Raw genomic sequence first — 14,400 nt, 5'->3', positions numbered from 1 at the left:
TAATTTTGTATTTTAGTGCATTTTATGGGGTTTTAAGTTATACCTTATATTTAGGTAATGAAACCATCAACCAACCCAACAAATTTTAATTAACAATTGATTTTTTAATATGTTTAAGGCCAAATTACCATCAAATACTAATTAGAGTCCATGACAAAATTATCAATAAACCCAAAAATTTAATTAATTCATTTCTATTGGACTTTAATAGGACTTAAGAAGAATTTTCCATTAAAACCCAAAATTTAGATTCATTATTTTATTTTAATAGGTTTAAGGTAACATTACCATTAAACCTAAAGCATTAATTATAAAATTTTATTTTAAATAGGATTTAAAGTGAAATTACCATTAAACCCCAAAACTTTAATTTATATTTTTATCTTTAGAATTTGAGATAGAATAATCAATAAGCCCAATAAATTAATATAATTTTGTGAGGTCTAAGATACAATTATCATTAGACCGAAGATCTTGTTCCTTTAATCCAATTTGCTCATTTCCAATTTATTTTTTATTTTTAGGATTTATGATCAAATTATCAATAAATCTCAACCAATCTTTTAATTAATATTTTTAGTCACAAGGTCTAAGATGCAATTATCAATAGACCTAAAATAATTAATATCAAATTCATGATAAACAGGGTCTAAGATGAAATTATCATTAGACATAAAATATTTTAATTGTTACTTGATTAGTAGAGTTTAAAGTCTTAAAAAAAAATCTTATAATTTGATTTAATAATTATATATTTTATTTAGAGGACTTGAGATTAAATTTTCATTAGACCCAAGCAAGCCTTTTGATTAATCTAAGATACAATTATCATTAGATTTCAATATCTTGATTTATTAATTTAAATCTTATGGGGCTTAGACTGTAATCATTACTAAGCCATGACATCATTATCACAAATTAGGATGGGAAAGACTGGATCCAGCTAGTGCACTACCAATAAGAGTTCGAAAAGCCCATAAACCCATGGGACAAATGCTCTCTTTCCAGGTTCAATTCAAGACCAGCCTCACCCAAAGAATTACATGACAATTCTTCACTGTCGTAATCACACCCAAATAGATATTAACAAAATGGGACTCCATTAACTATAATTGCATGAATCCAACAATTAGTTTAATAGAATTAGTCATTTAAGTCCACAAATGCCAAATAATCATTATTGTAATCGACAAAATATTTTTTGTAAAGTGAAAGATTGCATTCCATATGAGCAAAGTGGTAAGTCATCCGAATGACCATTGATGCACTCTATTTATTCACTCATTTGCAACTACAAAACTTTAACCAACCAGGAGATACTTAAAATATTAGAGCTTTTCAATCACTTCAAGAATAAAATGTTGTCCAAAGATCCGTTATTATGAATCCAATTTCCCAATAATCATGTAGTAATAAAGGGGACAAGAAATTTCACTCCACATAAACTGCAGAATCATTTTATGCAAATGAAAAATAAAAAATAAGAAAATGATAGGTGTTCAAACAAATCAAGAGACCCAACAAGATCTCAAAATAACATTTCAATCTTCATATTAACATAAAATATGATAATAAAGATACTTTTCCCCAAGCTATAGAAATTGTCAAAGAACAAGAAAATCATCAAATGATAAACACATAACTCAAATACATCATTCGACTATTTTTCCATTATCAAATAGCAATAATAAAACATTTTGGGATATTTAGAAAAAAAAAAAAAAAAAAAAAAACAAACCCCTCTAACATCAATCAAGACCAAAATGAGAAAGGGGAAGCCACGATGGTGCAAGATCACCGAATATGAAGCTTGTCTGAAATGGATTTTGGGTCTAGTTCCTCCAAAATCTACTAGAGTTGACGTGAAGAGAAGGTGGAATGGGTCTTGGGTTTGCTTGCAATGGGATGAAGGAGTGAGATTTTGGGGTAAATCTATTCGATCCTCCCCTTTTCTCTCATGACTATGGGTTTTTATTAAAGAATATTGTATGGATAACAGAAACGTGAAGAATATAGTCAACAATGAAGAGAAGGGGTTTTTTACAGATAACTATGAAGCTTTGGGAGTTTAACAAAAAATTAATTCATCCTTAATTAATTTCTATTTTAATTAATTTCTATCATTTTCCTTCTCCTAAAAATTAAAATGGAAGGATATCTCACGCTTAAAGACTAAAATTAAGATTTAATAGAATATTTTGCTCTTTCTAAAAAAATAAGGAAAATAATTCAGGATAAATTAAACATGTGAGATCAAAAATCAAAATTAAATCCAAACAATTAATCTCATTCACTTTTAAATTTCTCTTTTTTTAATTAAATGACAAAAATAAAATTACTATTTGAAATTTAAAATTGAAATTAAAATTAAAAAAAAATAAAGATAAAAACGTAGTAAAGATTAAGATCAAATTGCCAACTAAATTTGAAACCATAATTCAAAGCAAATTGATTTTTTCTCTTTTTTACTTTTATTTTATTTTCCTATTCTATTTAATTTTATTTTTTAAATTTCAATTAAACAAATAAAATAAAATTACTATTTGAGAACTAAAATAAAAAAGGAAAAATGAAAAGAAAGATTAAAATTGAAAATGTCAAATAAAATTGAAAATAAATTGATTATTCTTTTTTCTTTTATTTTATTTTTATTATTTAAAAAAAAATTATTTCAGGTCCAGACAAAATATAGTGTCTACAGCATATATAAAAAAGTTCAAATCTAAATACTTTGTAGCTATATAATTCTTTTACAAAATTTAATTTCAGTCTTTTAAATAATATATAAAAAATATTAGATATACATAAAAATATTTTATATTTAAATTTTATTAGTTAGTATAAATAAGGAGAAAACTTTTTTTATTGTGCAATCATCATTTTTAATATCTTGATGTACTAAAATTGCCTTGATTAAATCTCAAGTTATATACAAGGTTACCTAACCACTGACCCTCATTATCCCTAAAAATACTAGTAGAAGACGCATTGAAATTGCTTTGAAAGACACTTCCATCAGACTTTAACCTAACCCACCATATCGAAGATGAGGCCACTCCATAAGAATATCATGACGAATAGATCGTACTGAAAGATCAGGAGTTGGACAGACTACACGAGAAATCACAGTGGCTTTATTTCCCCACACTACTGAGAATTTGTCAAAATAAAAACCAAATTTAGAAATGAATTAGTATTGGTTTATAATTTAAAATAGCTTTTGAAACATAAATTAAATAAAAGGAGTCTAATGTATTAGAAATAAATTAGAAATCAATTTGCAATCAAAATTAGAAATCAAAAGTCAATTATATATATATATATATAATTTTAATATAAAGTTTTAAAAAGTTTATTTTAATATTTAATTTTAAAATTTATTTTAAATATTATGTGTGAGAAAATAATAATAAGAAATATGTGAGAGAAAAGTAAGAGAGAGAGAGGAGAGAGTAGAGAGAGGGATGGGAGAAAAGAAAGAGAGAAAATTATAGTAAGTTCAGATATATCTAGTCATGTATGTGATGTGGTGTACCAAACTAATAAAATAAAACCATGCTAGCCACTATCCCATTGATTTTGTTATTCAAAATTCAATAATCAATTTTATTTTCTTATTATACTTTTGTTTTTTAAAAAGAAAATATTTTATTAATTTAGTGTCTATTTCGAATTGAGTTTAAGAGGTTAAAATTATTTTTCTCAATATAATACCCTAATTTTTTTTTTAAATAAAATTCTTCTTATAAATATTGATAGTATTTAATATTATATAATTGATTTAAAAAGATTTATTACAAAATAAGATGATTTATTAATAAGTTTATTTAGTTTATAGTTAATAAATTATATTATATGATGTTAAGTTATGTTTAATCTTATTTTTTTTAGTTAAGAAATAAATAATTTATGTATTTAATTATTTTAATATTATTTTATTATTTTAATATAATTTATAAGATTATTATGAAGTTTTGAATTTAGTTTATTTTAGTATTGAATTTAGATTATAATTTTGAATTTTATTTTTTTTTAAATTAATATAATTATTACTATTATTATTAATAATAATATTATGTTTAATTGATTTATTATGTAGGGATTTATTTTAAATATTAATATAATTTTAATTGGAGTTTAATAAAAATATTTTAATAAAATATTATATATTTAAAAGATAAAAGTATTATATATATGTGTGTGTGTGTGATTGAAGTGACGTTTTGGTGCTCTTTGGGCAGTCTGTGTGCAAGAATTAAAAAAAAAAAAAAATTCAAACTCCCAGGTGCATCGTTCCTTTTCCCCCTCGCCTTTATTTTTGTCCTTTTGGTCCCTAAACTAAACCTTCCCCTTCTTTCACCTTTTCGGCGAGATGTCCGCCAGTCGATGGCACACCTGTTGGCACCAGCTCCTTCTAGTGACGCACCAGGGGTTGAATGGTGGCAAGGGGTTGCGGCAGTAGCTAGATTTTTCAGAGAGAGAAAGAGAGAGAGAGAAAAGAAAATGGATAGACTTTGAAGTAATATTTCAGCATCGTCCAACAACCAAATTCGACGAGATTGGTGGTGATCAACTCCTTATCTTCCTAGCTTTCATTTATGACCAACCAGAATGGTGGTCATTTCTGGATTCGATGAGGAGAGAAAAAATGAGTATTTTTCAAGCTTTCCGATCACTCAGATGGAAAATCTAATATCACTGTTGGACTCAGGGTGATGAAACCTTCAAGATGAGACCGACCTTGCTCCGATCAGACACCGTTTGAAAAGTCGATCATCAGACAATTCAGATCGCTTGGTGAGATTTTTGGGCTTTTTCAATTCCTAAAAATTAAAAATAATTTTATGATAATTATTGACAATTTTTGAACTTTATTTAAGTACGATCAGATGAATGATAGCCCACTGGATTTCGAGACCTAGTTTTAGGTCAGATTCAGCTGCCCGGCGGTCTGTCCGGAACATATTCAATATTACAATCAATCCTAGCATTTTCATACGTTCCGGACGCATTCCAGGTATCATATTGATTAAGTAAACCCGAACTCCAAGTTGTTCATTTTTTCCTAATACCGAGTTCAGAATAAAATTCACAAAATATTTGTGGATAGTTAGAAAATTGTGAATCCTTTTATAATAGCATTATAATATTATTAAGGATCGCAGGGCAAGTTTATAGGATTTTTAAAATTAGTTTGGTTGGTTTTTGAAAAATGTTAGTTTTAATGCTTACAGCTGAATTTTCTAATTGCTCGAGTTTTGCCTTGTTTGGCAAGCCCAGCAGCGGCCATGTGATGTTGATAATATATGGGTTTGAGGCTTGTGATATTATAAGTATTATTTGAATTATTTTGTAGGTTGGGTAGGTCCTAGGTGCAAGAAAAATTCTGCCAGATTTTCAATAAAAATTAGAATGTCTTTTGACTCTCTAAGTTCTTATTTTGTATTACAGCTGACAAATTCATTAATATAATTGTTTAGGTGAGCAATATCAACAATCTTCCTCCACCTAGCAGCCACAGTAGTCTTCAGTGTGTAGTGAGTAGATATTGATTTTATTTATGAGTTCGATATTATTGTATATTCAAGACATGTTCATGCATTCACATATAAATATATGTATATAACTATTTTTAGGCACGCCTTGTGTTGCATTCTTACTTGTCAAATTTGATGTGAGTGTCACCTTAGGGTAATTTGAAATTGTGTATATGTGTCAGCGTACGTGTGGTGTGGTACTGGATATGGGTAGGACTGACAAATTGACTTGAGCTAGTCACGCTTGGGGCCCGGTCCTTTTTTTGATAAGTTAGGATGAGTACGGCTTTGAGTTTATCTTGCTGACCCCCCGCATTTGGATTATTAAGAAAAAGTCCAGCTCTAGTTGATCTCGCTAACAGATATTAGATTAAAAGAGTTGTGTATGGGATCAACTCCCATATATATATTTGATTGATGTGACACACAAGTGTGTGAGTGTCCCAAATTATTCTTTATACGAATATTATTTGAACTTGGTTGAATGTAATGGTATATGCTACATTTCATCCTTATGAATGCATTAGCCTAGATAATTATAAAAATTGTATTTAAAATTAATATCTTACTCTATGAGTCGAACGCTTACTCCTGTTCACTCTATTTTTTCAGACTACAGGAGGATTTCTTTTTCAAAATAATCTGCTTCATTTCTCACATGTTTATTAGCGACTACTCATTTGCACTATTATTCCTTAATTTGTAATTTATAACTCCGCATGTGCTAGCAGTAGCATTGATCTTGTCAAGAACTGATTTAATTTAAGTTTTTGGTATTAATAAATGAAAATTTTATGATATTTAAAATAGTTTATAAATGATTGTATCAGGGTTGAGCTGGACTCCCATAACTTTAATTTTTTATGTTTATCGGATTGGGTTGGTTTGAATAAAAATATAATATTTATTTTATCTTATTTGTATTATGGCCCTCAGTTTTTTACTCTGATTATGGATTTAGGAATAGTAAAGCTTACTAAGGATATATCGGCTCAGGTTCTAGTATCAGTCTGGCCTAAAATTTGGATCGTGACACTCAATAAAAGTATCATTTTAGATAGTGTTGAAAAAAGTAGTTTGAAAAAGTTATTTTATTGTTTTAGTGTTCTTATGACTAAAACTTATAAAATTTAATTTTAAATTATTTTTTAATACTCTCCAACTAGTATATTTAAAAAAGTAATTTTCTCAACAGCAGTTTCAACAGCAATGCCAAATATACTCTTAAAATACTGTGTCATATATATAATATATTATATTGGGTGTGCAAATTTCTCGAGAGAGTGCAAAAGAAATAGATAAACATTATAATAATTTTAAAAATATTAATAGTTTTATCTCATGAAATTCATATAAAATTTCATCTTTTAGTGAAATTTATTCTTAATTATAATAAATTTCATACATTTAAAATTTTAAAATTTAAATTTATTTCAATATATAAAATATCAATTTTAAAAGTCATTTCAATGTAACATAACCCAAGCAGCATGATGAACAAGACTAGTTTCCTTTCTAAATATTAGATAATCTTGGATAATTTTTATAGACTATCTTTATTATTTCATTTTTATCCTTAATTTTTAATTTATTATTAAAACAATATTAAATTTTAATTTTATTTTAAAAAATTCTTTTGATTTATAATGATAAATTATTAAGTTAAAAATAATAAAATTATCTTTTTATTTAAAAAAATTAAAATAAAATTATCACTTTGTCTTCTTTCCCTTGCCTTTCTCAATAACACCGTATTTTCTTAAGCACAATTTTATTTTTAATTTTAAATATGTCATTATTTATTTTTTTTTTATATCTTTATGGATATCTTAAGTATATAATATTTTATTAAAGAGCTTTGTTTTAAATAAATATATTATTATTTTAATATTATTATTATTAAAAAAATAATCTGGACGCAAACCCATCCAGGTACACTTACCATTTTTTCCACTCACCCACCAATTAGAGGCAGCACTAGCGGCGAAGCAAGTAGGAAAGGCTCCAACCCACTGCCACTTTCTCATCTTGTTTTCGGAGAAACTCGCAATCAATTCGCCCAATAAGCACCGGAATCATCATCACCATCTATCATGAGTACTTTGAAACAAAAAAGTTTTTATGACCCTTTTGGCGGGAAAAAAGAGAGAAGATCGTATTTTGCAATAAAATATTTATAAAATAATTCATAATAAATCGTAATAATTATAAATATAATATAAATTATAAATATGATATCCAACTATCACTTTAATAATAAATACTAAATAAATAAATTTTTACAAATTTAGAAAATATTTCTGATGTGAAATTTAATTGAGTCATAGTAATAATAATTAAGAGAGGCTATTTAATTCAATAAACTAACTTCTTCCTCTTGATCTTCTTGATTCACACACAAAACTTTAGTAATGAAAGACTTTATTGGGATGACCTTAATATTTCTGACTTTATGAAAAAAAAATATGTGTGTCCCTTATAGATAGAGAGAGGATTAGCTTATATATATATATATATATATATATATATATATATATATATATATATATTCAAGATTTAATCTGGTATGTCAATCAAGTATCCTTATATAATTAGAATTAAGATTTATTTTAATTAAAGTAATCATTATATAATTAAGATTTGTATTAATTAAAGTAAATATTAATTAATATCGAGCTATATTAAAGGAATTGATTTTAGTCAATATGGTAATATTAATTATTGGATAAAATCTTATATTCGCCTACTTCGCAAGATAATTAAGTGATATAAACTTTAATAACATAAATATTAGGCGTGCATAAAATAGACAAATCCTTTTTATAATGAACTTCATAATTACCTTTCTATAATACGTTACTAAGTGTGGATTATAGCGATTGTACATTATTCAATCACATACTTCCTTCTATATACCACAATACTAGCAATTTACCATAGTAGGTTCATAATAGATATATGTATATTACATCATGGTCCACAACTGTAACACCCCAAAAATATTAAATTTATGAGCATTTTTGGTATTTTAATTTTATTTAAATTTTAGGAATTTTTTTTTGAGATTTTTCGGATTTTAAAAATCGGGTTCGATTTTCCGAAAATATAAACTTTGATGATTTTTAAAAATTAATTTAAAGACCACGTGGCAAAACTAAAAATATATTTGGAGTCTACGTATTTTTTTGAGTTTTCTGAAATTTTTTTCGGAATTTTTGGACCTTGTTTTCGGTCCCGAGGCAGAGTAAAAATTCAAAAATTTTGTATTTCGAATCGAACCGGCCGAATCGAACCGGACCGAATCGGACCGGTCGAATCGGACCGGTCTTCTTCTCTTTTTCTTCCTCCCGCGCGCGTTCCTTCCTCCTTCTCTCTTCCTCGCGTTTTCTCTCTCCTCCCCACCCCCAGCCGCCGACCATACGCTTGACCCCGATCGGCGCGCCTAGCTCTCCGGCCCGGTCGCGCCCAAGCCCAAACGCGAAAAAGCAACGCCCCCTGCGCGTCGATTCAGCTTCCCCGGTCAAATCCGGCCGATCCGGCCACCAATTGGACCGGGTCTTGTGTCTAAAATCATCTACTCGGCGAGAGCTTTCCATAGACACCAAGAACGCTGAAATCCATCGAGCGGTTTGTCCGATTTTTGCTCGGGAAGATTTTAGCCCATTTCGACTTTTGGGCTAGATTTCTCGAAAACCGTGAATCCCACGAGAAAACCGAGGCTACCAGCACGCTCCACTCATCGAGAGCTTCGCAACGACATAAATTTCGAATTTTTTTGACACCGTTTTTCGGTGGGTCTCACGGAACTTCGCAGTGTTTTTCCGAGCATTTAATGAGCTTAGAAAATTATGAAAAATTTATGTACTAACCCCCGTGTTATGGGCTTCGTGTAGGTATCCTCGATTCGCGGAAATTCGACGATTGGCCAAGATGCGCAAATTTCGGGCGCATGGACCCGTTCTGGAAAAGTCTCCGAATTGGACCGAGGTTTTGGCTAGCCCCCCATTGTCAGACGTCCCGAGCGCGTTCCCGAATTCAGAATCGGCAAAGGTAAACCCGAACCTTGTTTTTACGTAATTTTCTAGTGCTTAAATAGGATTAAAAATCCGTAAGATATTCGTGGTAGCTTAGAAAATTACGATTCTTTTTGCAATAGCTTAGTAATATTGCTAAGGACCGCGGGGCAAAGTTTTAGAATTTTTAGAGCTGATTTGGGCAGTTTTTGCAGAAATGGTCAATTATAGGGACTAAATTGAAATTTTACATATTGTGATGGATGATTGATTTGATGGGCCCAGGAGGGGCTGTGTGATGTGATTGAGTTGTGGATATATGGATTGTGAGTATAGAAGTGTGTTTTGAACCCTTTTGCAGGTTGGGTAGGTCCTAGGTATAGGAGACTCTGTGGATTTTACGCGACTTAGGACGTAATTGGTCTTTTTCTTTGTTTGTATTGAGTCAGATTGTATTAAATAATTGTAATATAATTGTCAGGTGAGCCGGGACAGCCTTCTTCCTCCGCCCAGCCGCCACAGTGATTGTCGTCAAGTCTGTGAGTAAAATATTAATTTTTAATTGTAATTTCGATATTATTATATGTTCAGCCTGCCCATGCATCACTTATATTCATATATTTATGTAGTTAAACTCTAGGCACGATTTATGATGCATTGATAAATGTTAAAGTGCTATGATGTTGTTGTGGTAATTTGGAGCAGTGTGCGTGCGTTGGCGTGCGTGTGATGTGGTGTGGACTATGGATAGGACGGGTAGTCACGGCTTGAGTTCTTCGCTGGGACACGATCCTTCGAGGGGTAGTCACGGCTTGAGTTCTTCGCTGGGACCCTCGATTTGGCTTATTAAGCGAAAGTCCGGCTTGAGTTCTTCGCTGGCACCAGGTTGGATTTAAGAGAGCTGTATAGGGGATCAGCTCCCATATGTTATGATTGATGCTACAGGGTGCGTGAGTGCTCCAAATTACCTTTTTGATGTTATGATGTGAAAATGATGTAGATGTTGCATTTCACTCTACAGGGTGCATTAGTTTTAGATAGTTATAGAGATTATGGTTAAAATTGATATTTTACTCTCTGAGTCGAACGCTCACTCCTGTTCAATATTTTTTTTCAGGCTACAGGAGGATTTTATTTTGGTTAACCTGCTTTTCTCCTTCGCAGGTTGTTTATCAATATTTGTGTAATTTTATTTTCTCCTAGAATTTCCGCATGTGTTAGAAGTATATATTTGATTATGGTCTGTAATATTATTATCATGTTGGACCTGTAAACGTATAATGATACGCATGTTTGATGGATTGGATGAGGGAGCAGAGCTCCCATTTATTTTTATGAGGATATGAGTATGTGGAGGGTGAGCTGCTCCCCAATTGAGTATTTATTATGTTTACAGGTCGGGTGAGTCGAAAACTCCCCGTTGGAAAGTCCATTTTATGGCCGGACTCTGTCCGTTTGTTTTCTTGATATTGGGCCCAAATGGGCCTTAGAGTTGGGTTAATGAACAGTTAGGCTTACTACTGGCCTCGGGGGCTTTAGGCTGGCCCAGGTCCTAGTGCCGGTCCGGCCCATAGGTTGGGTCGTGACAACAACAATATCTCAAAAGATTTTTTCTGCTATCATTTACTCAAAGTATTATGTATACACAATCATGAAAAATAGGAAATACTTTAATTTATGTCAGAAATACATAAATGAGCTTAGAGTGTCAAAGCCAATATGTTATACGTTAATGTAATTAAGACCCATTGTAAGAAAATATTCTTTAAATATCTTAGGTTAATGGATCTGCTATCATGAGATCACTACTATTATGCTCAATAGACACTTTTCATTTTTGAACTTCCTCCTTTAATGACAAAAACTTTAATTTCATATGCTTAGTACCTTTGGCATATTTGTCCTTTATGGAGAAAATATTGCTATGAAATTATCACAATGAATTTTCAGCAGCTTGCTAATAGTATCGACTACCTCAAATCCTGAAATAAAATTCTGCATCCGTAGTGCATGAATTATAACTTCAAAAACATGCTACAAATTATGCTTTCATAATGGATGAAACAATGACAGACTATTTTTGGCATTTTTCCATAATACTGTTCCTTCAGCTCATAAGAACAGGTAGCCAAAATAGACTTTTGCCGTCAACATATTTAGCAAAATCTGAATCTAAGTATCTAACTACTTCTAAATTATTAGACCTTCTATAAGTAAGCATGAAATCTTTAGTTCATTACAGATATCATAAAACTTTCTTTGCAACTTTCTACTAATCAATTCCAGGACAAGGAATTGTACAAGTTTAAGCATACATCAAATTGCCCACAACTGAAGCATAAGGAATTGATTCCATTTCTTAACGTTCCATATCATTCTTTGGACATTAATTGAGATTAAATTTGTTCCCTTTCTGTACAGGAACAATTCCTGCTGAACATTTATGCATATTAAATCTCTCTAGAATTTTATCAATATAGGCTTTATGAGACAATCTAACGGTCCTTGTGATATATCATGGAAAATTTCTATTTCAATCACAAAGGATGCCTCTTTTATATCTTTCATTTCAAAATTCTTTGAGAGAAATCTTTAGTCTCGCATAATATCCTGAAATCATTTGCAGCAAGTAAGATATCATCAACATATAGAATTAAAAAAATAAATATAATCCCACTGATCTTAAGATATATACATTAATCAATGACTTTTTCTTTAAATCAAAAGACTCTATGGTATCATTGAACTTAATATACTACAAGTGGAAAGATTACTTAAGTTTGTATATTGATTTCTTAAGTTTACACAACATATGGCCTTTTTAAACCTTTAGGTTGGTCCATATAAACTTCCTTTTTAAGTTCTCTATTTAGAAAGACTGTTTTTACATCAATTTGGTGTAACTCTAAATCATAATGAGTCACCAATGCCATAATAATTCTTCATGAGTCTAATTCTTTAAAAACTGGTGAGAAAGTCTCCTTATAGTCAACACTATATTTCGAGTACCTTTGGTAACAAGTCTTACTTTATATCATTTGACTTTGCCATTCGAGTCGTGCTTGGTTTTAAAGACCCATTTACATCCAACTTGTTTAAATCCTTTAAGCAGTTCGACAAAATCCCATACTTTATTCTATTCCATAGATTTTAACTCATCTTTTATGACGTCTAACCACTTGTCAAACTCAGTACTTTCCTAAGGCTTATGAAAATGAAACTGAGTCTTTATTGATTCCTTATATCAAAATCTAACTTTTCCGGGTAAACCACATAATGATCAGCAATTGCCAATCTCTTTTCTCTTTGAGATCTTCATAATGGCTTTTTTTGTGTGGTTTACATTTATTAGTTCTTCATAGGTTAGCTTTTTAAGGGTGTGTTTTATTGTAACACCTCTAATTTTTAAATAATTATTTTTTATATAAATATTAATATTTTATTGCATTAAAATAATGAAAATTATTTGAAATTTTTCTAAATTTTAAAAATCGGATTCCATTTTCTTAAACTAATAAATTTCATTGATTTATAAAAATTAATTTAAAAACCAAGTGGCAAAAATAAAAGTATATTTGGACTCCTAAAATTTTTCTCAATTTTCTGAAATTTTTTTGAAATTTTTGGGCCTCATTTTTTTATCTTAGAGCAGAGTAAAAAGTCAATTTTGGGTATTCTGAATCAGACCAATTGAATCCAACTTGATCGAATCGGACCGGTTCTCTTCTTTTTCTTCCTCCCTCTTCTCTCTTCTGACACCCTCTCTTCTCCCCTTCGATTCTCTCTCCTCCCTCCTCCCCCTTTTGGGCGACCACCTCCCCTCCCTTCCCCAGTCGCCGGTGCACCACCCACATGCTTCCCCTCGCCAGTCGCCGCCCCAGGATGCAGGAAAACGCTCCCAAACTACCTCCTTCGTGTGGCGTGTCTGTTCACTTTCCCAACCAAAATCCGAATGATCCGACGATCAATCGGACCGGGTCTTATCCCAAACCCTTTCTACTCAAGAGCTTTCCATAGACACCAAGAATACCTAATTCTATTGAGCGGTTTGTCTAATTTTTGCCTGTAAAATTTTAGCCCATTTCGACTTTTGGGATAAATTTCTCTCAAATCGGAAGCTCCACAAAAATTCCAAGAGTACCGGTATGCTCTACTCAACGAGAGCTTCGCAACCATATAAATTTCAAAATTTTTCGACACCAAAATTTTGATGAATCCCTTGAACTTTGCAGTATTTTTCTAAGCTCCAAATGAGCTTATTTAATTTTTTAACAATTTTATTCTAACTCTTAGTGCTATGGGCTTCGCGTAGGTACTTTCGTTTCACGGAAATTTAACTGTTACTCAGGTCTGCATTTTTAGACCGAACACATAGGTTGCCGAAATGATTTTCAATTCGAGTCAAAGTTATAGCCTACCCCACCATTTTCAGACTCTCCGAATGTGTTTCAAGTATCAGAATTGGTATAGGTAAACCCGAACCCTAAGATTCTTCAATTACCTAGTGCCAAATTTAGAATAAAAATCTATAAAATATTCGTTGATAGCTAAAAAATTATAAATTCTTTTGTATTAGCTTTATAATATTGTTAAAGACTGTGGTGCAGAACTTTAGAAATTTTAGAGCTTATTTAAATGATTTATAATAAAATGATAATTATAGGGACTAAAAATGTAATTTTTCAAAATTGTGGGTATTGACTATTTTGGAGGGTCCAAGAGGGGCCATATGATGATGATAAGATGTGGATGTGGGATTTGTGTACTGGAAGTGTTATTTGGATCATTTTGCAAGTTGGGTAGATCCTAAGTGTAAGGGAAACTTTGCTGAATTTTCGGCAAAACTCAGG

The sequence above is a fragment of the Hevea brasiliensis genome, chromosome 5 (assembly GCF_030052815.1).
Source record: "Hevea brasiliensis isolate MT/VB/25A 57/8 chromosome 5, ASM3005281v1, whole genome shotgun sequence".
Lineage (NCBI taxonomy): Eukaryota > Viridiplantae > Streptophyta > Magnoliopsida > Malpighiales > Euphorbiaceae > Hevea > Hevea brasiliensis.
This window is presented reverse-complemented; position numbering follows the sequence as displayed.